Genomic DNA, 24,130 nt, shown 5'->3' with positions numbered 1-24,130 from the left:
GGAATTTATCATATTCCCAGTTTGCTGGGACAGCTTGCTGACATTTCTTGTCTTGGCATAATTATTACTGGTTCTCCTTTTTTTCTCAAAAGTATCCCAGTTTGCATAGTAAATTATATAAACACAGGAACTTTAATTAATAGCTGAGATTATCTACTACTATTAACAGCTACGTTGCAGAACTTACGGTGTCCAAGCATCGTTAAAGACTTCTCTAATTAAGTGATATATTCTACAAAAGGCATGGTAGTTTCCCTTCCCCTAAATCAGCTTGTGTATTTGCTATCTGACTAAAGGCACAGAAAGCAGTGAATTCAAACCTTGCTACCTCAGCACCAAGAGAGATCTGCCAGTTGGGGAGGCCGCGCCTAAATTTGTATATATGAAAATTCCTTCTTATGTATATCTTTAGGAAAATATCTACAGATTATTTTGTATGCTTCTGTTATTAGAAAAAGGAATATAGATGACGAATTGGATTTTCCTTATTTTACTGCCATTAAACTGAGAATAATTTAGCAACCAGGTGTATAAATCGGCTTTTTTTGTGTACACCTTACTGCCTACTCTACATGTTTCAGGTGATCTATTTACTCATTTATTTTTTATGTATTTTCTTATTTTCTGTTATGTTTAACTTACAAGCCATTTAAACACCCATGTAAATTTTCGAATGCTAAATATTACAATTAAAAATTAAAATAAACCTTTTAAGTCCTCCTCTCATTCTGGAAATAATTACAGTATTTGTGACCAGAGGACAAACGTTAGACGGCACACGGGTGGCCTGGGGGGGTTAATCTTACAGGCACCAGATTCACTCGCTTCTTAAAGTCAAAATAGGAAAAGAAGGAAGTCATTTGCCTTGCAAGTTTAGAGGAGAAAAATCACAGCGAGTGTTTTAATTTTGCATAATAATGCATAATGCACCCCTTTACAGCACTTCTGAAAATTACTGGGCTATGCATGTAAATGCAAACCATGTGACTTCAGAGAAGATAACCTCCTTCCTGACTCCCAGTTTTTCATCTTTAAAATGGGGTCAACTCTCCTTCACATACTTGTGAGAACGAAATATAATAATACATAAGGAGCACCCAGGAATGTGTCCTTCGTGTAGCAGATAATAATTAAATAGCAACTATTACTCTTATTTTAAGAAAAAACCCAGCTCCTTCACAATCACTAATACTGCATCCCAAGATCTCTGTGAACGCCCCAGTTCTCAAATATCCCTTTATTACATTGTCCAGAAAATAAAACTTGGGGACTAGTTATAATATTTGCTAAAACACTTTCACAAATCACCATTGCTTCATCGACTTCAGAGAATATGGTAACTTACTCACGTCACATTACTAGCCACAGTGAGATCTGATGTCCTGCTCTAAACTTTCATAAACCCGAATTTATTTCTTGGTTCAGAAGCATTATTTCCTTACACCTCTTCATGTTATTTTTCTCTTCCAACACCAGACATTAGAATTTGCTTGATTTCCGGCATTATTCTTCACAAAGGAATGAAACATACCTCACTTTAGGAAACTAATCATATATGCCTTATGAGCAAAAGTCATGAATTTTTAGTGAGATGCTAAAAAGGCTCTCTAAGTAAGGCTTCCTCACGCAGTTTAATCTCTACTCCAACTCGATCCAATTCTGTGCCTACAAAGTGACAAATTACTACAGGAACTGAGCTAGTTGGGTGACTCATAAAGAGTGAAACTAATATTTAACCATAAAAGCCAAGGGTCTACAGAGCCTCTTTTTCCCTGAGAAACACAGAAAGATAAGCAACATAGATATGATAGCTAGCACATCAGATCAAAGGAGACTACAGTGTAAAGATTTCTATGTGAACCAGAGATAGAAATATGTATGTGTGACCGTGGGGGTGGGGGTGAACAGAGCTTAAAGAGTCTCTGCCCATGCTGAGGAGCAAAGGGGCTGGGGCAATTAGGAGCCAGACCTATGCTGAGGCTGGTTAGGCTTCAGGCAAGATCCTAAAAGCAATTTTTGGAGAAAGAGCCCTGGTTCCTAAACTTAATTACACTCGGAGTGTTCTCTTCAGGAAGTAGGAGGCTGGCTACCCCTGGGGAAAAGCACAGATCAGCTTTTCTTGCCTCTCTAGCCAGAGGACCATTGTAAATGGATCAAATCAGATTTATCCTCTGGTCTAACATCGTAGAGCCGGTATAAACACAGTGGCACGCTCACAGCAGCAAGCTCCCCACCAGTCTGTTCACGCAACCTTGCAGTTTCCCTTTTGTAGCCGGGATGTACATCTGTAAGCACCTGAGTGAATAAAACATCATGCACAACTGCGTTCTTGTTATATTATTAGTCAAGGGACCGTTCGATCCATGATGAAGGTAACACATGTTTGAAAACTACAGATGCTCTATATAAAGAATCTTATTCAGTTCTCCCTGAAACCCAATAAATTGCTTATTACATGAGGAAACTGAGGTTAAATGATTCATGCAAAATGGTATAACCAGCAAGTGGCAAAACTGAGCTATAAAATCTAGGTCAGTCAGATTTCAGCTTTATAGTACACCATGCTTACCCTCTAGATAATCTAAATCGTAAATATTTTCTAATTTTAACAAATGAAAAGGAGGTGAAGGCAGGAAATCCATGACTGGCCAGCAAAGTAAGTAGGTCTACAAAGACAATAGGCTAGAAGTGGAAGTTTCCATCCTTCCCTCGGGGACCAGTCACTATTTCTCTTCTTCTGGTCATTCCTCAGCCTTCTCCCTGGAACTCTGCAAGGTACTCCCGCAGGTCTTAAACAACCCGGATTGGGCTCTCTGACTTATAATGGAGAACATGCTACTCACATGTGCTACTGAGGCAGCAGGCCTCTAACTGGCAGCCCACCGGAAGGACCAGCTCTGGAGGGCTGGGATACTGTAAGAATCACGCTCTCATCTCAGTGAGACAGACCAACATTTCATTTGAAACAACACAGCTGAGTTGGAGAGCAGTTCAACACAGTTTTAACCTCTTGAAACTCAGCTATGTACACCACTGTCTTGTCAAGAAATAGTATAGAATTCTAGGAGAGTGGCTATAGATTGTGAAGTTTTAGCAATGCATGATACATCATGAAGTGTGCGAAATTATTCATCTGTTTGCCTCTTGCTTGCATCTACCACTAATCTCTCAGCAACATTTTTTACAACTTCTTTGGTCATCTAATAAATCTACTGTTGATTACCTTGGGGTACATTAGATGAAAAGATAAAGTTAAATGGCCACTGAATTATACAATACTTGTAAAATAAAATGTTAATTAGACTATCAAAGTAGTGTGCACTAAAATAACCATAATTTGTTCAATAAGTTTTTTATTTGGACAAAAAGCACATTTGAATGCACTGGGTCTTACCATCTCTGGGCTGGGTGAGTGACACTGTCCTGCAGCTAACACCACGCTTTAGCGAAGCTTCACAGAGCTGTGACTCGAACTCCTCACTGTAAGAGGAGGGTCCCAGCCTGCCTTCTAAGGTCCATGGCCAGCTGGCCCAGGATCCTACCTCCACCACCCACAAACCGTGATATCACATCTTACAAGCCTGTAGAGGCAGTGGTTGGAACACAGCCCCTGTCGCCAGACAGCCCAAGTGTAAATGCTGCTCTGCCTCTTGCTAGCTGTATGATCTCGGACAAGATACTTAACTTTTCTGGGCCTCCATTTCAAGTGAGTTGGTATAGTACCCCCAAACACATAATAAACTTTCAATATTACTATAAGGATGGTGCAAAGTCCTTTCTTCTCTCCCCACCCCTTACAAAATGGAGTGAGATTACTGAAAAGATGCTGCCTGGTTGAGAAAAGAAACTAAAATCCCCAGGGTCAAGTTGAAAGCAGGTCCTGTTCTTCATACTCTCAAAGATAAAAGAAGTTAAACCAGCATCTAGCCTTTCTCAGAGTGAAGTCGTGAAGAGGCCTGGGAGCAAGAAAAGAGGCTACTTTGGGAGGAATTATTGAACTGACAGGTGGCGGCTTTCTTTTCACCCTCCCCTCTCTTCACATTCCCCTTCTACAAGATCAGCAAGCTGGGGACTAGCAATGGCCTCTTGCCTCAAAAGAGGACCTGATGTCATCGGGGCTAGAATAAGAGGCAGTAGAAAGTGCTGACACACTGCATGCCCACTGTTTGGCGAGGATAGGTAGCTAGAAGCAGGATAAATAGAGCCTTCTTAGACGTCCCACACTGGAACACGGCGCTATGCAGATTCCCTTAGAATCTCCTAAAAGCTCACCACAAAAACCGGTGACAAGTCTGGTATTCAGACAGCTATCCCAGAGAGGAAAACCAAGGCTAGTCAGAGACACGGTGAGGACGTACTGAGGGAGGTCGGGCAAATCATAAATGCCACTTGAGGACTGTCTTTTCCTTCGCTTACCTCCAAACCCCAGCCCCACAAGGCAAGAGCAGAAAAGAGTCAAGTGTGTGAGAAAAGACTGTGTCTTAGGCCCTAAGGTCCACACCACGCACTGCAGGTTCGGGCCACGCACGCCCGTTACCGAGGAGACAGGGAGAGCGAGGTGTGGAAGGAAGAAACTTGTAGTTCAGTGTGAGATTGAAATATTACAGAGGGTGGATTACCTCACTCCTAACACCTGTTTATTCTTATTAAGTAAAAAGTGTCTGAAAAGTGACAGAACTGGACCAAGATGGCCTTAAGAGAGATGGGCTCACAGCAGGAAAGAGAGAACCTTGTTGAGCCTGAAGGAGGCAATTTTTACTGAAAATAGAAAAATAATTTGATGGCTACTTCTCATGAGTTGCGTCTTCTCAGTCAAAATAGTTTTTTAAAAAAATACAGAAATTGCAATCTGTGATACAGTTGAGTCATACCGCACCAAACTGCACTCAGGATCTGTCCCACAGCAGGGCCACGGGGATTTTATCAACTCTTTATCACTATTTAACCCACAGGCCTCTTAACAAATTAATTTTTTTCCACCCTTCGTGATGCTCTGGGTTTTGAGAACTGCAGCCTTTGGCTTCTCTTTAATTGCTCTGACCACACTTTCAGCATAGAGTTTTCAATTTTACACTGAAATATGTACGTCGGCTCAAATAAGCAAAGTAATCGTCACATGGTAATAATTATTTATGTAAGGAGTTTAAGTTTATATTTATAACATTAAATAAGTACTTTCTCTAGAAAAAACATCAAAATATTAGAATAACAAAGGCCATGTGTCTACAGAGCAAAAATTATATCCAAGGTCTTCTGTTGCTTGCTGACCTTTCCTAGTATCTCAGTATTAGAGATCTGAGCAATTTGGGGGACTGTATTTTGTTGCTCAAGTTGTGCAGCGACACTCATCCCTCCACTTTCTGACTTCTTGATTCTCCATTAAACATTATTAGAATGTCCATTGTCTTACTGCTGGTGAACTTGGCTTTATAACTACAATTAGACGAACTAGATTGTAAACACTACGATTAGATATCACAACCTGTGTGGATTGTTCTATAATAAAAAGTTTTCATACTCTGTCTTCATTGCCAAACTGTCAGGAGTGGTGACTGAGGTTGATCCCTTTCTTCCTCTGTGGTTTATCTTGCCGTTCCATCTCCTGCCCTTGCCCTCGACCCTCACCACTATCGTGTTCTCTGGCGCTGCTTCCTCTTCAATCTTAGTGCATCACTGGTCTACTCTGAACTCAATCCCAAGGTAGCCCCACTTCCAGCCACACCCTCCGTCTTCTACAGCAGCTGAGCTCCACCTGCTCCCCAAGGTCCTATGCCCCTTCTTTGCCCAATGTTTGTCTGTAGCCCTGCCTTCCTTCCCTTCCTTCCCTGGATCAGGTCTGCTACTAGGGCAGGGCAGGGACAGTGGGTCACAGGGTAAAAGCCAACACATGGATCGGTTTATACAGACTGCTGTCAGCTCCTCCCTCGTGTATTTTAATTCCACTAAGAATTCTAGTAGCTTAATCTAAGGCCTGAGTAATGAATTTACTCTCTATTTTCAACCTATTTCTCATGATTAAAGTTTCAAGGTAAGAAAATAGCTTGATGTGATAATGGCCCCTTTTGTTAACATTTATGTATTTAATCCCATGTCCCAGCAGGCTGTTGATGAAATATTTCATTGTGGGCACTAAAGGAGAATATGTTGTCAAGCTCAGGGCTCAGGAGAACGCTATGACCTTGGGCAGAAACAGTCAGGTTGTGCTGGCTAAGCCCCAGCCCGGGCAGGGTCCTGGGAGGACAGAAAGCACTCCGACACCAACAGAGCTGGTTATTTTTGAATGTTTCATTGCAAGAACCTCTGAACCACTGGTGGAAGGTTAGACTCTTAGACCGTGAGCCAAAATAGCTCTTGCTGTAATATGGTAAGTACAGGTAGTGTTGGTGCTTTTTGTGTGCCATGTCCACCTTGGCTACATAAAAGCACTGCCTTACCTAAGAACGTGCGTGTACACGTGCATGTATTTCACTACTGTGGATAGATCACCACAGATTTCAGGTGTCTTGACAAATGTGCTATTTTAACCAAAAGGTGAGAGACAAAAGCTTACTGACCCACCTTCCCTAACCACAGAGGATCATAAGACAAGGCCTGAGGGAATTCAGGTTACATTCAAGGCCAGCAGAGGTAAGTCCTTCTGTTCTTGGGAATCCCTTTGATCCAAGCACTATCCTCCCAAAAAATGACTGTAATTTCATTTAAGTAACATAATAGTGATATTTCAGACATATAGAATTTATATAACTTTCTCCTTGAAGCTCACTATTTTTTATAAGATTAACTCTGAATTTTACCTTATTGTAAAAGAATATTAAAAGATTTCAGAAGATAGCCTTAATTTTTTAAAAACATGTTTTAAATAAGAGGACTATAATCCACAGCTTAAAATACCATTTCTCCTCCCAATCTTCCTAGTTTCTAGAATTCCTGCCATTGGTACCATAATACAAATCCATTTCTGTTCTCAGCTTGACTTGTTGCATTTACTCCTGATTTTTTAGGGCCTCAAAACTGACTCTGAAAAATAGTATTTGAAGACAAAATATTCTAAAACAGAAAAGTTAAGTTTCTATTTTTGAGATTTGAGGTGGCTTCATCACGTTCTCTCAAGACCCTTTCAGCCAAGTAGAAGCCATAAACAATTAAGAGCTCAGAACACAGAAAAAAGAATTGACCCCAAGTACCATGAATAATATCTCAGTGGGGACCATGGCTGTCAAAGGAGGCCCACTGTGAAATTATACAGGGTAACTAATAATGAAGACTATCATTCTTTTGTAAAAGGAGGCAGAACTGAAGTAGTTCTGATAGTTCTCTTTCAGGTAACTATATTGAAAATACACACACAGACACGCACACTTGGAACCACAACCAAGAATCAAACTGTGCCTGTCAGAACCGCCCTTCCTTTATATACAGCTGCCACTCTAGGATCTTCACAGTACACTTACTGGTTACCTTGCACTAAAACATATGGGTCAGTTCTGCTTTCAAGAACTGAATTTCACTCTGAGGTACTGGGCAAGGGATTAAAAGAACTCAAGCTGACGAGGATGAGTATAACTACAGTAAGTTAAAGTCACTGTAACAAATATAAATGGTAAAAATTCAGATTGAGATACAACCATGTTTTCTAAGCAATTTCACATTTTTATAGTGTAATGTCTCTCTTCTTCTTCGTTAAAATATATGCTTATACTTTCGACATTCCAATTTTACTGCTGAAAATCAGGTCATCTTTCCCATGAAAGAAAGCAAAACTCTAATTTGACAAATAAATTACAATATATTAATGCACAATTCAATTACCACTTCCGGAGTTTGCATTATAGTCTTTCACATCAGTGGTTTAGAAGTATAGCTACAAAGTCCATTAGCATTCTTGCCTCATTTCCACTCTCCTCACTTCCTCCTCTCCAGCCACGTTGGCCCCTGCTGTTCTTAGAACTCACTGGGAATACCCTGGCCTTGGGAATTTTCACCTGCTCTTCTACCTGCCTCAAACCTTCTCCTGCATACAAACACACATATGTTTGGCTAACTCTCACATTTCTTTCAAGTACTTACTCAAATGTCACCCTCATTAACGCTTACCCCCACCATCCATTGAATATACAGGTACGTCCTCCCCCATGAGACTTCTGATTCCACTGTTTTTTTATTTTCTCTCCATGTATCATTTTCTAATATAATGTATGATTTGCTTATGTATTTTCTCTCTCTCCACAATACAATGTAAGCTCTATATGGGAAGAAGTTTTGCTTTCTCCAAACCCCCAGAAGAATTGTGGAATGATTAAGTTGTGCTAGTCATAGTAATGGGTGTGAATGTACCATTACTTGCTTGATACCTGGATTAATTGAAATAAGAAGAAAATCAAAATTACATGCCCAATAAACCCAAAGACTTTGGCTCATAGTTCCAAACAGTACCCAAATGGATTTTTCATTCACAGACCACATAAAGTACACAGAATTAACAAGCAGTTTCATATTAGGAAGATGATGTTAAAAGCCACCTCATTAGGTGGCAACAATATAATAAATACTAACTTGTTCCTTTTAGAGGTCTAGTATAAATTTTATAGAAAGAGAATTTGGATGGAGTTTGTATCTCCTCTGATGACTCCTTTCTACATCGTCAGCGAGGTCAGAGCAGCTGTGGACGAGCCCCCAAAGCTTACAGACCGGACAGGTAAACTTTCTGAAAACTCTTGTTGTGGTTTCATTAGCTTCCTGTCTTTCGTAGGTTACGTTCACTTGTTTAAATTTGTGGTTGCAAGGTGTTTAATTCAGGCAATTAACAAAATATTTAAGCCTGGTCCATAGAAATTAAAATAATGTACCCCAGAAATGTCTTATGTGGCCGTCATTTCTAGAATTACTCCATCAGAGAATCCCTCCTCTGTAGTATTTACCAGGCCTTCAAAGAAACTGTAAAACTGAAAATTCCATGGATTGCATTTAGATCTAATTTGGAATTGTTGTGTCACGATGCTGCTTCTCGGAAATAAAGCCCTAGTAAGTCGTTATGTCTGATGAGCTTATTCAAAGAGGCTCAAAACGGCAACGGGGAGCACAAACGGAAAATCAGTCTCCGCAGTGCGCAGGGTGGCACAAAAAAGCAATAGGCATCTAAAACTGGAAACCTGGGACTGCTTCAGAAAATATCCGCTGCTTCTTTACACGGGTCACTTCATGTTACAAAGCACTTCAGTCAAGGCTATGCAAAAAACAGCTTTTATTGGTAACTACATAGCATAATCTTTCTATAATAAGCATTATTTGAGTAATTTATGTAATAAACAGTATTTACTTCCTGAGTCATATGACTTTAAAATTTATTTCCTCTATCTGAACTAGTTTTAAAAAAATATCTATTCAATGCAAAGATTCAAGGAGGATAGTGGAAAAGTAGAGCTTAAATTCAAAAACAAGGAAGTACAAATGTCATAGCAGAAATTGTTGAAATGATCCAAAATATCTATTTTGTATGATTCATTAACCTGAAATAAATATTCAAAGTAAATATTCTACAAAAGTAAAATATGTTCCCCCAGAATTCCATGTTTGCAAAAATAAAATCTGAAATTTCAGTTCTCAGTATGAGTTTTCAAAAGCATTCACTTGCCACCTGTCTTCATAATCCAATTTATAGCAAATGATGTTGCTAAAAATAATAAATAATAATAATAAAGCAAAATAATAGTGCCCATTGGGGTAGGATTCACCGCACAGTATTTCATCTTGTTTGTAAATATTCTATCCCTGTTCCCATCCTTTCTTCTAGTCTCAGTAATTAATTATTTCCTTCTAATCAGGCCTAACCTCTCAATACATGTGGATGGGGTCCCTGCATCATTCTCAGGAATTCTAGTTCATCTGCCATCCTTCTCTTTAATTTCAAACTGTTCCAGAACTATTGACCACAGTGTCTAAACAGGGTCAATTTTCTTCCATGTCAACACCCTCCTCCAACAATAAAACCTCCAACCTATCCCATTTTTCAACCCATTCCCTGTTTCACACACTCAGAGATGATGAGAATAGCATCAGACAGAACTTGCCAAACATCCCTGATGGTCAGGTAAATACAGAACCTGAAACTCAGGGTGATAACCCACCCAGGCTGGTCTCTGGGATCAACAGGTTCTTGAGGATTCCTAAGAGTCATATGACCACTTAGCAGACACTATTGGCCCAATTATTAACCCAGTTCATGTGAACCAAAATACTTTATTTTGCATCCACGTTAGCAGCGGTATTTTTTTTTACAAAGAAAATAATATCTTTAAAATGATTCCAAGGACATACACAATAAAGGAAAATTTCTATTATCCAAACATAAAACATAAAATATAAAATTTGAAATTGAAAAACAATATATTAAATTACAGGATTTTTAATTTAAAGAGTTCTTAAATGTTAATAAATAATGCAAGGACCTAAGTGTGGAGAGGGGTAGAACAAAGAATGTATATGGAAAATTAAAGACAGAAATATTGTAAATGACCGATCAACTTCTGGAAAATACCCATATTTGTTAGCAGCGAAAAATGCAAACTAAAAAAATAACACTCTTTACCTATAAAGTTGAAAAAGATTTAAACAACATACAACAAACACCCTGCGAGGCTGTTGGAATAGTCATTCTCATAAACATGAAGTTGTCGCAGCCTTTCTGGAGATATGTCGACATATAGCAAAAGATTTAAACTTTTACAAATTTATTTGACTTTGTTTTAATAAAATAATATTCAGTTGTTTTATAATTGCAAAAAATGCTGAAATCATTTTAAATAAGGTACAACATATTTTATCCAAGAAATAAAATATTTTAGATTTGCCAGGCTGTTAAAGTTAAATAAAAATTATTTCTCTTTGTTTTAGAGCTTTTAGATATGAATATGCTTTGTAAATCTCCAAGAGGGAGCTAGAGTTCTGCAGTCTTTTTTTCTCTTCTATAAGTCAAGTTGATTGAAGTTCGATTTAATACAATACAATTCATCATTTTTTAGTGTACAGCTTGATGCATTTAACAATCAAGACACAGAACATTATCAAGACCTCTACAAATACCCTCAGGTCCCTTCGCAGTTAATCCACCCCCTCCCTCTCTCCTGGTCCTTGGCAACTACTACTCTCTCTGATCTTAGCATTTTTGCCTTTTTTGTAGAATTTCATGTAAATGGAAATCTGTAGAACACAGTCACCTGACAGTAGCTTCTTTTACTTAGCATGATGTTTGAAAGATTCATCCATAGTTTTGTGGGTATTGCTAGGCATTTTTTAAAATTGCTGAGTAGTAGTCCACTGTGGAGATACACCAGGTTTTGCTTATTCCCTCCAGCTGGACAGCTGAGTTGTTTCCAAACCTGGACTAGTGGGAATAATGCTGTCGTGAACATAAGCATCCAGGCCTTTGGGAGGACATGAGCTTTTATTTCTCTTAGATAGCCAGGTTAGACATCGAGGTTAGATATCTAGGGATGTGATTGCTAGGTAATATATTAAATATGTATTTCACATGGTGAGAAGTTGCCAAACTGCTTTCCAAAGTGACTTATCATGTTAAACCCCCAACGTCAATGCAGGGGAGTTTCAGTTGCACCAAGTCTTGGTCCATACTTGTTATTTCTCTGTCTTTTTAATTTTAGCCATTCTAGTGTGTGTGGACAGTACATAATTTTGGTTTTGATCTGCATTTCCCTACTAACTAAAGGTGTTGCACATCTTTTCATGTGATTTTGACTTTTGTTTCTCTTCTTTGGTAAAGTGTCTGTTCAAATACTTTATACATTATGGGAAGTTTGTCATGTTCTTAATTTAGTTATTCTCGGTACACATCTTTTATTAGAAATGTGTTTTACATTTTCCTCTCCAAGTCTATGATTTGGACTCATTTTCTTAACAGCATCTTTCAAAGAACAGAGGTTAATTTTGATAAAATCCCATTTATCAAGTTTTTCTGTTTTATGCTTTTGTGTCCTTTCAAAGAATTCTTTGCCTAATAAAAAGTACAAATATTTCTTCCTATGTTTTACTCTAATTTTTCCTACTTGTATCTCTTATTCTTAGGTATATGATGTATTTTAAGTTAAGTTTGGTATATGGTGTGAGGTAAAGATCTAAGTTATTTTTTATTTGCATATGAATATCCAAATGTTTCAGAACCATTTGTTGTTTACCACTGAATTACTCTGGCAATGTTGAAAAGTTTTCTAGACTTATTTAATGCAAACCCTATTTATTTTTCAGCATTATTATGTCTTAGAAATAGAGTCTACATTTTGTGGTAAATGCTTCTGTAAAAGATTATTTACTAATACATTTAAATGTTAATTACATGTTGTTATCTGGAAAAAAACTGGAAAAGCAAAGTATATGTACATATCTGGAGTGATGTACCAAAATATACACACAGGTTATTGGGTTTTGATTATATTAAGGGTTATTTTACTTCTGTTTCATATGTTTAATTAATATTTCCTTTTAAAATATAAACTATACATATAAACTATATACATATAAACTATAATATAAATTTTGAAATTTTTTCACTGCAATTTGATTTATGATTTATGAAATTTACACCTTTAGTTAAGCTTAATTAGCAGAAATAATCACATCAGTAAATAGCATTGAGGTGTAGTAAATCAGATAGAAAAGGGAAAAAATTCTAGTTAATGATATCCTTCCATTTTCTAAAAGCAATGTCAGGTTATATTTGACAAGTTCATTGTTAAATTGAATGTTTTTAAAGGAACAGACAGAATTTTAGTGTTAAGCCAAACGTTTTCAACAGAACACATCCTTAAAAAAAATAATAAAAAACAATGAATGACTTAGACATAAACCTCCACTGTGCAACTACACCCAATTTTAACCTTGATTAATTTGTATGTTGACATTTCATTCACACTCACAGGTCATCAGGAACCGTTTGCAAATGTCTTACAGCGCACGCAGAACATCAAGGGACAACAGTTTAATTTCTTTTAACTGAATTTTTCTAGATTCTAAGGTAGAAAGATAAAAATGACAACTATTCACACTTCTATTTTTTATTACTTCCTTTTCTCTCTCTTCTTTTATCAGGGGGATTGCTTTGGCAGAGCGGAATTTGCCTTTTCAGGAATTTCTTATCTGCATTCCCAGTATCAGTGATGCAAGATGATCTTGCGTGTGCGTGTGTTCTCCGACTGTGGCATTACACGCCACAGATTCTGAGATAAATTGAAACATGGCAAAAATTATAATTAGTACCAAGTGGGTGTAGTGTAAAAGCTAAAGAAGCAAAGTAGAAAAGTTGAAATTCATTTCCATATTAAATTCAGGTGTCGTCTGCATTTCACTTGTGGGTGATTTCTGATCGTCAGAACAGTGAGTTACCTCCAGACTTTCCAAATGATTAACGATGCTATATAAAACACTCTTGCGCTTCCTCTGTGTGCTGCATTTCCCCCTCAATTGAGGTTAACCTGCGGTGTTTATAGTTGACACATAAATAACAGTCTAATATAGCCTACCTCAAAGATAATTTCTAATGGAGTTGCCTTTCCTTTTCACATTATAAAGGTTCTTAACATGCAGAACAGAGTACAATACTCAAATACAGGTTCATAGAATTTCTCCAAATGGTATTGGAGTAAAATATAAAATGATAACCTCAAAAACTTGATTGAAAGAGCATGCTGTGAGATTAGTGAGTAGAAGAAGCCATATTCAAAACACTCAAACAGAAATAGTTTTAACAATTAAAAATCACCTGAAAACAAGCTTCAGACACCTGAATTGGATATGAAACATAATTTCAAATATACTATTTTCCTTCTTTAGCTGTTACATGAGACCCACTTGGAGAAACCTGAGAAATCCTGTGAACCATTTTAAGTATATGTCTCTGTTCTGAATGCTAAGGACCAGCAGTCCCCAACCATTTTGGCACCAGGAACCGGCTTCATGGAATACAACTTTTCTTTCTCTTTTTTAAAAAATGTTCGTGTAAAGCCTTTTATTTAAGCTTAGTTCAACGGTAGAGTATAGGATTGCGAAAGGACTGGAAGTTAAGATTCTAGTTAGTTCTACACACGAGAATGCTAACAGGCAGACGAAGGTGTTGGCAGTCAGTTTTCACGGAAAGCTCTGGGAGACAGCTAACATTAGCTACTGCCCTACACTTCGGGGACTGCTATTTCCATTTATGCCATCAGAACTGAAGTTATACATAAGCATATGATTCAGTTGGCTTTGAATTAATATTGGGAAGCATATCATGATCGAAACAAACAAGTTTCACATCAGTATCTGTTCAAGTTTGCTCTACTGTTTTTCTACACTTGTGTGTTCCAGTTACTCATTGTAGCGCAGTAAGAAGTGTAGAAATTAATGTCTCTTTTGAAGTAAGATAGGGTTAGCTTCCTCATTAAGTATAGTGTTGTAAACCTAGGAAGACAATTTTTCCATGGACCTAGTTGGGGGTGGGGACACAGGAGGTGGAGCTCAGGAGGTAACACAGAGGGAGTCCACCAAGGAGGGAGAGGGGGGCTGGGGACCCCTGCTAAGGACCTTTATAGTATGAAAGGAAGAGACAGCTCTATTAGAAGCATTCTTTGGGATAGATTATATTACATTGTTATTTATTTGTAATCCCTAAACCTATCATGTTAACCTCAATTAAGGAAATTAAAATACGCAACCTATAGAGGAGACACAAAGGTGTTTCATGTAGCATTGTCGATCATTTGGGAAAACTGGAGACAACTTAAGTGTTTATGATGAAAAACATTGAAATGAATTATAACACACCTATACAGTGACATACTTTCCAAATGTTAAATATAATATGGTACAAGAATATTGATTGACATAAAATATACTGTATATACATTTTAAGACTTAGTTATATGTGGATGATGAGTTTAGGAGTAACAAATTTTTTTTCTCTTATTTATCTGGAGTTTTAAAAAATTCTTCATCTACAACATTAGTAGGAACTCATCAGAATATTAAGGCACAACTACTAAATGATACTCCTGTGAAAATAAATTCACATAGTCTTTCTCCATAAGAGGGCAGCTTCTGACTAGCAGGATTTCTCACCTAAGCTACTGGTTGTGTGTAGGGAAGACTAACCAACATTAGCCTCTTTCTACCAGGTGAAGACTACAGCTTTATACTGTATCTGATCTGGACTGACAGAGCAAGAGTTTAGTAAATTTTTGATAAAAGTAATGACAATATTGTATGTGCTATTGTCTTAGCATATGCTCATTTAGAAAGGATGTTTTTATGATACCTAGAAACATTGTAACTAAGGGAAAACAAAATATAATGCAAAGCAACACCTGAGAATTTGAGCTACAAGTGCTATAAAAGACTTTTTCTTATCGTGGGGCAAGTCGAATAACAGAGTAGTTAGAGTTGGACTTGGGGGTAGGTAAGTCTTGCTGTGAAGCCTTGCTCTGCCATTTACACAATTTGTTTGCATGAGCTCAGCTTCCTCATCTGTTAACTTAAAATGATAAAAGGGTCTTCCCTACAGGACTGGTTTTAGATTACGTGGTGACAAACAAGGAAGATGTGTGCTTGGTGCTTGCATAGAATTCAGTGCGCATACTCAGCCAGTAATAGAAATGCCTGAATTCGAGGGGTCCGCACTCCCTGCAAACTCATGCATAGGCTCTCGTCAATCCTGGCCCCTGTGTGCTTCGATGTGTAGAAGGGGACCAAGCTCGCAGGGAGTGGAGCCGGGTCACGTAAGACAGGAAAAATTAATAACAGTAATGACATGATTTAAAATGCATTAGTAAAACAGACACCACACACATATCAGTAAAGCCTGAAGCATAAAGTTGATATATCATCTCACAAAAAAGAGCTGGATCTTATTCCTCTGATTTTAAATAAATAAACATTCTTCCATTTTAAGTCGTTAATAAAAAAACTATTATTTTTGATATTATTTGGAATATATATCCAAACAGCTTTATAGGATTTCACATTATACTTTCTCATTAAATCAGATGCATTTTCAAAATCTCTCTGAATTGCCCAAAAATGAATAAAAATCTAGAAAGACTGGTTGGCACCAGTGCTTAAAAAAAGAAATGCACATGCATGTAAAGTGTGTGTGTGAACGGTGGCATACACACGCCTGAGCACAGGTTAGTCAGTACGCTCTGGGAAAGTACTGAGACCGGTTAGTAAGAAGCTAGGAAAACTCCTGGGCAAATGAAGTGGGGAAATGGAGGCAGCTGAACAAACTGGCCGAGCAATTCCCAGGCAGATACAGAAGGTCACCAGGGTGGAAAGCCACAGGTGCCTCCCCCCAGGGTGGCCTTTCCTCCCCTGGCATATCATTGGCCATGCAGTTTAGACTCCCTGATGCTGACCAATCAGTGGAGACCACGACCCTGAAAGGACACACTTGGAAAAGCTGATGAATATTCTATTGAGATCTCTCATTAGACCTCCCCTAAAATCTCTACCTTTGGAAAGCAGATAAAACCCCTCAAGGCAAAGGAGCCAGTGTACACCCTCCTTGGTACATGACCACTCGAATCTCCTTTTAGAGTGAATTTTCTTTCTCCTAAACTCTCAGGGTCCCCACAAGACTGGCAACAAGGGGATTACTGGGCTTCAGTAGCTCCGCCCAGGCTACACCCCTGAACCTGTCCCCAAGGCTTTTTTCTCTCACTCTCCAGTGAGGTGACAGCAGCCCTGCCTGGGCTCACTTCTTTCCTATAATATTTCTAGAGAGCCCAAGCAGCCCCACCTAGCCCCGCTTATGTTGCTTCTTCTAGCGTCAGCCTTCCCTTTCTCACTGTCCCTCAAAATCATCTGGACTCGTGTTGTGAAGTCCTGCATGAAGTCCAGAAGCCACGGACTACAGGCCAGCCCGGGGCACAGCCCCGCAGGGCCCAGGCCCCTTTCCCGAGACAGTATGTGAGAGCTCAGTTTGCAGTGTCTATACGGTGAGCAGGACAATAAAAATGCCTGAAATGACCATCAGATAACAAATAGGCTTTCAAGGTGTGGAGGTATTAAGAGTTTAAAAAATTATTAATAAAATTAATCATGTCTTCTCAACATCTAAAATGAACTTCTAAAATTAAAGGTAACTTAATAATTTTGTTGACAAAATTATGAATATACAAAGTAAAGTGAGATAATAAAATGTTCTTTTGCCGAACAATTCACCCACCCAGAGCTGTGAAAGGGCCAACATTTTTAGGTTTCAAAACTGCATCTATTATTTGGATATATGGCAAACTACATTGTTAATAGGCTATAAATAAGAACCATGAAGAACAAACCAAATTACCTAACTTTAAAAAATATATGGAATCAAAATTATTATTTAATGGAATAAGTGGGCTAAAGCAACAAAAAACATAAAGAATGGGTCAGTGGAAAGAGGACATATATATGTTAAATTAATTTTAGTTCCCTAGGATTTGTTTAATGATTGGGCACAGTACATGGCACTGATGTTCTTTACATAGTAGATTCTGCATTTTGCTGAAACATTCCATCTCAAAAGTACCCATAAACTTTACATAATGATAATAATAATACATGAAAGAGTGCAAACCTCATTTTTTAAAGTGTTACCCATTTCCCCCAAATGCGTAGACTAGCCAAGAGCTCTAAATTGTAGTTGAAGAAAATCTCTAACTGGACTCCAGGTGTCGATCTCAGGGCTTAGTACTTCTAACCTGCAAAATTCGAGTACCAGCTTAGATGGTAGGGATCGCAATCTAAACCAGCATTCTAGACATCCCTCGATTGTCAGGTTGCCCAGAAAAGCCTGTGACTGTTATTCATTAAGTCTTGTTATTGCTCTCATGTACCTCCAAGGAACAGATGGTCGGAAACAGCGACTGGACACCAGGGTCTATCTTTTCCAGTCTTGCAACGGAATAACCATGTGAACGAAAAAATGAGGCATAAAAAAAAGAATACAGTTTATAAAACTGTAGAGACAACCTAGTTCTACTTTTCATTTTGCAGAGGAAAAAACTAAAATTTACAGATAGTAATCACTTTCTGTTCCATGCCACAGAGCCTGTTAGTAGAGAATCCAAAAACACTATTGTGTAATATTCCTTGTGTTAGCATTAAAAGCTGTGTGCTGTGAGCAATGATAATTTGCAGTCTCTGTGAGTATAAAATTAACAATTCTGGATTATATTCTTTGGTTATGCAAAAAAGAGTGAAGATAATTTTAGGGGAAGTGTGGTGGTAATTTTATAATACAATATTTCTTTCCCCTTCTTTATTAGCGGGTTCATTAAGCTTGCCAGCCGAAGAATACCCGTGTTTCATAGAACTGGAAATGCTTTGAACCACTACACTTATATTAAACACATCTATCTGACACAATAGGCTCGTACATTGGGTTAAAACTTTATTTGGCTTTTTAAAATTAATCATGTTCCTCTGGTAAAATGCAAACTAATTACTGCTCAAATCACACAACCAGACAGAGTGTCTGCTATAAAGTTACACTGCTCTAAACTCCTTTAGATGCTAGATCACACAGCGCCCTCACGCCTGGGAGGCAGGGACACTTTGGGGGCACTTAGTGAAAGGATCTTTTCCAAGAGGTCAGAAAGTGTTACGAGATTTTAACAATACGGCTCACTTGCAAATGAAGCCATCAGCTCTGCCTGAATACTAAGATTGTTTGAATCCCACTAAAATGTCAATATACTTGACAATGTACATGATCAGCCCATTTGCGGTTTCTTCATGCTGTCAAAATGAATGTCAGGTAGTAAGGAAGATCCCCTTTAGAAAAAAAACGACACTGTCTCTCTGAATCTGTAAAAGTAAGAGAAATGTGCTTCATATTTTTTGCTTTTCATTGCTGAAAAATATGTAGGAATCGTTAATTTCTATACGACTTATCCTGCTAACAGTAGGATGTTTACAACAGACAATCAAAGTAGGTATGTTGCTAACACACACCGATACTTCTAAAAAATACTGGTTTTTCTTCCTACTGGAAAGCATTTCATGAATGGTGATTGCTGGGGAAGAATTTTTTTTTTTTTTTTTTTTTTTAAGAAAGAGCCTTCCTAAACCACATTGGAACTGTTAGAAAGAGTCAAATTAAGTTTGTTTGCATGTTGAATACCCAGTGAAATGCTATTCCAAGTTCTTTTTGAATATCATTTCTAATTAAAGGAAACCATTATTTCAAATGAGAACATATAAATATACTAGGAGACACCTATGCAAAAGACACTTTAAAACAATCATTGCATACGAATTCTCTTACAACCCATGCAACTCCAGGCAACAGGACAAAACCTCACTGTGGTAACGAAGACCTCCCAACACAAGCTATGGCGGACTCTGCACCCCTTTGCAGGAGATTCCTGCCAAACCCAGAACAGCAGGAGAGGCCCTCATTATTTCCAGCGCACTTGCACCGCCGCGAACACTCTTCCTCTGAGCACGAACATGCAAGTAGGCCCCCTCTTAGCCCCGCTGCTTTTCCACACAACTGTTGACTTACCACACACCTGACCTTGATTCTTTCCCCTTTCATAACTCTGATTAATAAATGTCAAAGTACACACTTATTTTAAATCCCCATTTTTCCCGTTTCAATGTGAGCTAGTGAATGTTTCAACTTATAAATTTAAGGTGTTTAAGCCTTATCATGTCCTTAAAGTGACTTGGGCATTTGAAGGGTATGCTTTCTTATCTTTAAACATTACACTGAATTCTTAAGAACTGTTTTCCCCAAGGTTTTGAGTACTGTCTTTTTTATGGTTCTGAGGTGACAATGTTTACAAATGACCACAGCTTATCAAAAGCCTATTTGAAAAAGAGACTATTCATTTTTAGAAGTATCTTTGTCATGCCATTGTGGTTAATGCATTGAGGTTTTTCATATCTCTGTTGTTTAACCTTCCTCACTGAAGAATTCCATAGTGTCTTTTTGGAAATTGGGAGGGCAGAAATTAATATTTATTTGTTTGTTTGTTCAACAGAGAACTGACTCAAAACTTATTCTCTCCACGTCCCAGAAGAGGCTGGAGTCATGTTGGTCACGTCAGTACCAGAAGACGATCTTCTATTACGCAGGTCCGAGTGCCCAGATTTCCTGAAACGAGCAATTCTGGTGCAGTTCGGACTTGTCTGCCATGTGACGCCACACGCTAAAGGTACCCAGCTGGTGATGCGGCTCCAGTCAAATACTGAAACAGTTTCATTTCATTTGAGGCAACTGAGGTCTCTCAAATCGACCAACCACAGAAATGCCAAGGTTGAAATGGTTTCCTCTCTAAGAAAATAAGAAGGCCTACTATTGAACTGCCGAAGCATTGCCTCAAAAGTCAAATGATCATGCAGGTTTGTTGATAGCCTAAAAAAAGTGATTCCTGCTCTAATTTACCTATAACTCTTTGGGTTCATTTCCTAAAACTCTTCACAGAATAACAAACCGACAGGCTGTGCCTTAGAACACCAAATGCCCTGGATTGCATTTCTCATTATGAGAATACCAAAGTGTTTTTAGAATACCCAACTCTTTTTTTATGCCTGCCTATACACACCCCCAAATGCCACCGAATCCCGACAGTCACTTCCTTCTCCCATTGCCACCTGCTCCCTGAACACCCACCCACGAGCTGCTAAAATCCTCCTGTCACTTCAACCACGCTGCCTGCCTCCCCCCACCTCCTAACCTCCAAACTGCCGCTGGAATAGGAAACAAATATACATAACTCAGATCACATAGGGGCTTATGATGGCAAAGAGTTATGGGCCAGATAGCTGCAAAGTACTTCATCACCTAAATATGCCACTTTACATGAATCACAGCTGTTGTTTCTGGTCAGTATGTGATATCTCTTCTGAGATACTGGTTCCTAGGAGAAAGTTCAGGATAAGATGTATTTATTGATCTAAAAGCAGACACAGAGGTTATACCAGTCTCCTAACCCATTAGAAATTCCCATGTTGGACATTTCAATTTCTAGCTTGAGAAAAAGCTTTGTATATGAGTGACAGCATTAGATGGTTTCAGTCTGTTTGAACCTAAATGACACAGTCCTTTCTAAAGACTATATCTTGGTATTACCACACTCATTTACCTACTTGCCTATTTATTTACCTACAAATAAACAACTATTTACCTCATCTATACCTTGCACTATGCTAGACACAGTGGGTATAGAGTGTTAAAGATGTGGTCCCTGCTAAAATGGAAATTATAATTTGCTCTGATGCCCAATTATCAGGTGGTAACATTTTGCAATATTTTACTGGATTTCTTTCCATGCCAGACCTACAGAACTGAGACTAGAACTAGACTTAATTATTTTGTAGGTTCTAATACAAATTGCAAACAGAGGACAGCAATTCAATAACCATACATACTTGTCTTCATATTTCTGATATCTAGCATAGACCACAGTCCTCAGTTCATGTTTGTCCAAAGAATGGATGCACGGATGCATTCAGAAATGCATAAATGAACATATTAACAGATCTGTGAAAAAATGAACTGGTAGAATTTTCCACAGAAGACATGCTTGACATCATTGCACACCAAGAAGCTTCTATCTTTCTCTACTATTCCATTTGATTCCTCATTAGCAACAATTTTTGAGAAAGAAAGGTAATTATGAACTTCTGGTCAAGATGGAGGTGTAGGTAAACATGGATCGCCTCCTTGCACAACCATAGCAAAAATCACAAATAAATTACAAAACAACTATCACACAGAATAGGAAAAAAAAACAAACAAACAAACCTGAGCTGTATGGAAGTCTTACAACCAAGGAATCAAAGAAGTTACATTCATACAAGGTAGGAGGGGCAGAGATAGGAGATGTAGAGATACAGAGATGTGGAACAGGCTGGGCCCACACCCATGTGTGGTAGATAAGAACCAGGAGGGATATCTCAGGAATGAGGGATCCCAATCCACACCAGACTACCCATTCCAGGGTTCCAGTACCAGGAAGGTAAGTCCCCACAACTTGTGGTTGTAAAAAACAGTGGGGGTTGAGGCAGTGGAAGAAACTGCTGGATTGCCAGGTATCTCCTCTTAAAAGGCCCACAACAGTCTTAGGACTTAAACAGAATCACTCCCTCTGGGCTCCAGCACCAGGGCAGCAGCTGGAAGGGCATCAGTGGCATATTGGGAGAAACTGAAGTGTCTGGCATCAGGTCAATTGACAAGGGACAGCTTCCTCCTGGAGAAAACTCCACAGGCCAGGCAGCAGCCATTGTCCCTTTTTTGAGCCGTCCCCCATGTAGAGCCACAGAGTGGTGAGACCATACTTGAGACTCCATCAACCTGGTTCACACAGGTTGCCTCACCTTGGTGATTATCTAAGGCTCCACCCTATCCAACTTACAGGTGCACTTTTCTACAATAGTGCACGCTACTAAGACAGGGAGTCAAAGCAGCTCTACCTAATACATAGAAACAAACACAGGGAGGCTGCCAAAATGAGGAGACAAAGAAATAAGATGCAAATGAAAGAACAGACCAAAGCCCTAGAAAAAGAACTAAACAAAATGGAGATAAACAATCTATCAGATGCACAGTTCAAAAAACAGTTTATTAGAATGCTCAAGGAACCCATTGGGTATTTCAAAAGCATAAAAAGAGACCCAGGCAGAAATGAAGTTTACACTAAGTGAAATGAAGAAAAATTTACAGGGAACCAACAGTGGAGTGGATGAAGCCAAGAATCAAATCAATGATTTGGAACATAAGGAAGAAAAAAAAAAAAGTTCAATAACAAGAAGAAAAAAAGAATCCAAAAAAACAAGGACAGGCTTCTAGTCAAGACAGAGGCATAGGTAGACATGCTTCGCCTCCTCGCACAACCATAAGAAGGATCACAATTAACCTCAAAACAAAAAACACCCAGAACTGCCAGAAAATCGAACTGTAGAGAAGTCCTACAACCAAGGATTTAAGAAGCCATATTCATCCAGACAGGCAGGAGGAGCAGAGATGAGGAGCTGGGGTGGAGAGAACACAGTGTGGCCTTGGCAAGGTGGCGGCAGCGGCAGCTGGCAGAATGGGTGCTCCCACACTCACATATGGTAGATAAAAATCAGGTGGAGTACCCGGGGAGTAAGTGATCCCAGTCCCAGTCAGACCGTATAGCCCAGGGCTCTAGCGCTGGGAAAATAAAGCCTGCTAACTTCTGGCTATAGAAACCAGTGGGGGTTGGGGTGGCAGAAGCCAACTGCCAGTCTCTCAGGAGAGTCTGTTGAAAGAGCCCTCATGGCCCTAGAACATATGCAAACCCATCCACTCTGGGAACCACCATTGGGGCAACAGCGAGAGGGGTGCTAGTTGCATACAGAAAGTATGTGAAATGACTAGAAATGGGGCCAGTGCCAAGCAAGCCTCCAGGAGCCAGACAGTGCCACTGTCCCCTTTATGATCACTCCCCCACATACTGAGCCACAAAGCAGTGAAGCAGGTTGCCCACCCTGGAGATTACCTAAAGCCCCTCCCCATAAAATGTAACAGGTTTGCCAAGACAGGAAGTCAAAGCAATTCTACTGAACACACAGACACAAACACAGGGAGGCTGCCAAATTGAGGAGACAAAGAAATATGGCTCAAATGAAAGAACAGAACAAAACCCCAGAAAAAGAACTAAATGAAACGAAGCCAATCTATCAGATGCAGAGTTCAAAACACTGGTGATCAGGATGCTCAGAGAATACACTGAGTATGACAAAAGCATAAGGGAAGAAATGAAGGCTACATTAAGTGAAATAAAGGAAAGTCCACAGGGAACCAACAGTGAAGGGAAGGAAGCCAGGGTTCAAATCAAAGATTTGGAACATAAGGAAGAAATAAACAGTCAACTAGAACATAATGAAGAAACAAGAATTCAAAAAAAATGATGATCAAATAAGATTACTGTGGGACATTTCCAAAAGTGCCAACATCTGAGTCATAGGGATGCCAGAAAGAGAAAAGGAAGAGTAAGAAACTAAAAACTTATTTGAAAACATAATGAAAGAAAACTTCCCTAATTTGGTGAAGGAAATAGACATACAAGTCAAGGAAGCACAGAGAGTCCCAAACAAGATAGACACAAAGAGGACCACACCAAGACAACATCATAAT

The 24,130-nt window shown here is 38.8% G+C and overlaps 1 protein-coding gene across 18 annotated transcripts in view; it reads right to left on the bottom strand.

The window, feature by feature from the left end:
• The window catches only part of RIMS1 (regulating synaptic membrane exocytosis 1), a 412,581-nt gene that overhangs the window by 256,914 nt on the left and 131,537 nt on the right, over window positions 1-24,130 (bottom strand). The window lies entirely within an intron of this gene.

This window comes from Desmodus rotundus, chromosome 11 (genome assembly GCF_022682495.2).
Source record: "Desmodus rotundus isolate HL8 chromosome 11, HLdesRot8A.1, whole genome shotgun sequence".
In the NCBI taxonomy this organism is placed as follows: Eukaryota; Metazoa; Chordata; class Mammalia; order Chiroptera; family Phyllostomidae; genus Desmodus; species Desmodus rotundus.
Note: the sequence above shows the minus strand (reverse complement) of the source record. Positions and strands in the feature narration are given on the sequence as shown.